The 4,500-nt window shown below is 41.3% G+C and overlaps 1 long non-coding RNA gene across 2 annotated transcripts; it reads right to left on the bottom strand.

Annotated features, from left to right (window-relative positions):
• Nucleotides 1-344: 344 nt before the first annotated feature.
• LOC124870662 lies at nt 345-1,308 on the bottom strand. 2 transcript variants are annotated; one of them, XR_007038855.1, is made up of 3 exons: nt 1,199-1,308; nt 588-1,100; nt 345-484 (listed from the first exon to the last, which is right to left on the bottom strand). It is a non-coding gene; the product is annotated as an uncharacterized LOC124870662 (long non-coding RNA). The 2 variants fall into 2 exon arrangements; XR_007038854.1 differs by lacking the exon at nt 345-484 and having other exon boundaries at nt 496-1,100.
• Nucleotides 1,309-4,500: the final 3,192 nt, after the last annotated feature.

Here is a 4,500-nt window from a genome sequence, read left to right on the forward strand (position 1 = left end):
GCCTGGTGGTTGTAGCTGCTTTGCCTCCATAAATGTACACTCAGTGATGTGCAAAACGTGCGCATGCACATCAGTTCCAATCTTTCAATTCTAAGAGATGCTGGAGTCGGGGATTTGATCCTGCTGCCATGTCTCAGTGAAACACATAATACTGCATTCCTGATACTCTGGCTGGGTTCTTTGTAGGGCTTGGAGTTCATCCAACTTGTTTCCCAATGATCTCACATTTCCCATCATGATCGATGGAAGAGATGGTTTGAACTTCCTCCTTCTCTCTCTTCTCTTAGCTCCTGCTCTGCATCACGACGTCTCCTTTTCAACTCATCAGGGATTTGGGGTTGTAGTTGAAGTATTATTTGAGCTTCTGAGATATTAACCAGCTGGTGCTGGCTGTAAGAAACAACCTCGTTGCCATGGTGACGCATCATAACAAATGTCCAAAAGTAAAACAGTATCAGCAAAAATCCTTCCAGCTGCACAGCATCTGATACCAGAGAGGATAAAAAATAAATTTTTATTTACCACAAGAAGAATTTGAGTTCTTAAAAATAAATAATCAGAATGAAAAGTAACAGATCAACTCCAACCTGCTGCCACCTTGAGAAAAACAATTCAAGAACTGAAAGAATCTTGAAAGACTCAGTTTTTAACTCTGAAGTTTGTTGTTAGATCAAAGCTGATGGCTGGATGTTGTTGTTCAGGGTCATCGTCGGATGGTTTGCTGCTCCGCCTGGTGTGAGGACAACACCACCTGCAACCTGTTCTCCTGCGGCTTCGACAGGCAGGCCATCGGCTGGAACATCAACATCCCGGCTCTGCTGCAGGAGAAATGATCTCCTCCTCTTCCTCCTTCTTCTTCAAATTGTTAGCACAAAGTGAAACCTCACCCACAGCGTGTGTTGGTGTGTCGTTGGTCTTAAAGACAGATGTAAGCAGTTTAGTTTAGATGTTGGTTTTCTTAGTGTGACTCGTAATTCCCTTTTTAGTTGTTTTAACAAATCTACTGTAATTCCTCCAGGTACAGACAGACGCAAGTGGTTTTCTTAACTGATGAATTCATTAAATCCATCTTGGTATAGATTCAAAACACACCGTGAAAACTAAAACACAGACACACAATAACACAATAATTAGCTTGATTAAAAATAAAGACAATTAGCAAATAAACTACTTTACAGTATAAAAACAGACAAAATACCTCGTTGGATGAGTACCGAGTAAGGAATTAGAAAAAATCTCTTTTCTTCTTGGTTTTGCTTCCTGTCCATGCTCTTTTCTTTCTGCGTTCTTTCCCCTTTTCTGCCTGAGATCGCTTTTTTCTTCTTGACATATCTCTATACAACACACGTATACTCTGACACCACAGCGCCCTCTAGTGACGCTTCACAAAATTAACTTAAAAATACACAGAAACTTGTAAAAATAGAGATGTGGCAGTTACACTCCCACCAAATCTCACACTCTTAACAGTGAGATTTCCATAACACAAATTCAAACTGACACAGTGTCTGAACAGCAAAAATAAATAAAATAAACATTACTCTGCTTCTAGCAAAACAATAACCTTATGTATAGGTCGTTCTAATGAAACTGTTTTTGTCACTAGTTTATCATTTTTGTTAGATGTCCTCTCGCTAACTATGAGTCTAACCTTTCTCACTTTATTATCTGCTCCAGGATAGACAGCTGTGACTTTAGCTAGCTTCCATTCATTACGTGGTGCAAGCTCTTCTTGTAGAACCACTATATCATTTATCTGCAGATCTCTTCTGTGTGCATTCCACTTCTGTCTTGGTTGCAAGTTGAGTAAATATTCTTTCCTCCAACGGATCCAAAATTCGTTGGCCAAATATTGTACTCTTCTCCATCTTTTTTGAAAATACAAATCTTCTTTCATTAACTCTCCCGGTGGAGGTTGAACAATGGTTGTCTTCATAGTTAGGACGTGGTTAGGTGTCAGCGGTTCGGGGCCTGTAGGATCATTCAAATATTCCACAGAGAGTGGCCTGCTGTTGATAATCGCCATAACTTCGTACAACAAAGTTCTCAAAGATGTAGTGTCGAGTCTTTTCATTGAATGGTCGAGAACATCTGAAAGAATACTACGGATTGTCCTTATGTTCCTTTCCCACACTCCACCCATGTGGCTAGCTGATGGGGGGTTCATGAGAAATTCACATCCAAGTACTTTCACTTTTTCCTGATCCATATCCTTTAAGAGATTAGCAAACTCTCTCTGGGAACCAACAAAATTGGTTCCTCTGTCACATCTTAGTTGCCGAACATTACCTCTGATTGCAATAAACGCTCGCAAAGCATTGAGGAATGCGTCTGTGCTTAGGTCTTCTACTACTTCAATATGTATGGCTCGTGAACATAGACACGTAAGTATGAGCCCATACCTCTTGAGCTCTTTCCGTCCATCTTTGATGAAAATCGGACCAAAACAATCCATGCCTACATAGGTGAAGGGTGGTGTAGGTTCTGTCCGGTCTACTGGTAAATCTCCCATACTTTGAGACTCTGTTTTCCATCTGTACTTGCGACACTTGACACACTTGAAGATGTATGATGAAACTGCATGGCTGCTTCCAAGTATCCACCAACCGTTAGCTCGCAGTTCATTCATAGTTATTCCACGACCTTGGTGCTGAACCTTAGAGTTAAAATGTCTTATCAATAAAGTTGAAATATAACTGTCCTTTGGGAGTACTGCTGGATGCTTCACGTGTGGAGTACGCCTTCCTCATCTAAAAATGGACTTAGCTTGTACAGTTCATGATTTTTGGTCTTGGAAATTGTTTTCTTTGATTTCAGACGGTTTATTGCTTCAGCAAAAGCTTTCTGTTGAACAAGTTTAATGACAAACAGTTCTGTTTTTCTTCTCTCTTCTAAACTTGTTCCCTTTTCACTCTTCTGTATTTCACCCTTAAATTCCTTGACCGTTTTCCTCAAAACTGCCAGTGCTCTGATCAATCTGGACCATTCCGAGAACTTCTCAAATCTATCAAGAATAGTTAACTCTTCTTTAGCCTCTGTAGTACACACAAAGACTTTGGGAAGTTCCGGGTCATTTCCCTTGGTCTCTCCCACCTTGACATCTCTATCGGGTAGGTTCCCTTCCCAGAGAAAGGCTGGTCCTGTGAACCAATCAGAGGACTTTAGTTGTTCTGCTGTTAAACCTCTAGAGGCATAGTCTGCAGGGTTATGCTCTGATGTAACATATGCCCATTGCTCTGGTTGTGTGCTTGATTTTATTCTTTAAATGCGATTAGCTACAAACACTTGAAATCTTCTGGCGTCATTATTAATGTAGCTAAGAACGACGGTTGAGTCTGTCCAGAAGAACTCTTGCATGTCTGGGATTTCAAGCTCTGTTTTGAGTAAATCACTAACTCTAACAGCAACAACTGCTGCTGAAACCTCGAGTCGAGGGATAGTTGTGACACTAGAAGGTGTGACTCTTGACTTGGCCATTACTAAACAACAATGGACTTGATCTGTTTGGCTAATGACTCGCAGGTACGTACATGCACCATATCCATTGACGCTGGCGTCTGCAAAGTGATGTAACTCATAGCTTTTGACTTGTCCAAAATCACATGGAACAAAACATCTTTGGACCTGTATGTCAGCTAAACCAGAAAGATCTTTGATCCAAGACTCCCACTGGAATCTTAAATGTTCAGGAAGCTCTTGATCCCAACCGACCTTATTCCGACACATTTGCTGGAGAATCTGCTTGCCTACGAGGACAAACGGTGCAATAAAACCAAGGGGATCATAAATAGAGGCTACAATAGAAAGTACTCCTCTCCTTGTCAATGGGTTTGACTTGACTTGAACTCTGAATTTGAAAGTGTCTGATGTGATGCACCAATCCACTCCCAAGGCTCTTTTGATGCGTGGCAAACTAAGAGACATATCCAGGTCCTTAACTGTGGCACGCTCTTCAACTGGAATAGTGGACATAACACTCTCACTATTGGACACAAACTTGTGAAGTCTTAACTTCCCTGTAGAGCACAGCTCTCTTGAGTCTTTGATAAGTTGAATGGCTTCACTCTCAGTAGAAACGCTTGCTAAGCCATCATCAACATAAAAGTCTCTCTGTATGAAGCGTATTGCGTTCTCTGGAAAGCTATCTACACCTTGGGCCGTTTCAAACCGGGTGTTTCAAACCGAAGTTGGCACAGCCTGGAGAAGACGCTGCTCCAAAAAGATGAACTTTCATTCGGTAGACTGATGGTGTCACTTCCAAGTCTCCCTTGTCCCACCAAAGAAACCTTAAATAATCCTGATCTTCTTTTGTGACATGGAATTGGTGAAACATTCGTTCTATATCACACATGAATGCGACAGAACTTTTACGAAAACGACAAAGAACACCAACCAAAGTATTCGTCAGGTCAGGACCGGTTAACAGATAGTCGTTGAGAGAGGTATCTTGGTATTTGGCAGATGCATCAAATACAACTCTGATCTTCCCTGGTTTATGTG

This window comes from Girardinichthys multiradiatus, chromosome 6, assembly GCF_021462225.1.
Source record: "Girardinichthys multiradiatus isolate DD_20200921_A chromosome 6, DD_fGirMul_XY1, whole genome shotgun sequence".
Classification (NCBI taxonomy): domain Eukaryota; kingdom Metazoa; phylum Chordata; class Actinopteri; order Cyprinodontiformes; family Goodeidae; genus Girardinichthys; species Girardinichthys multiradiatus.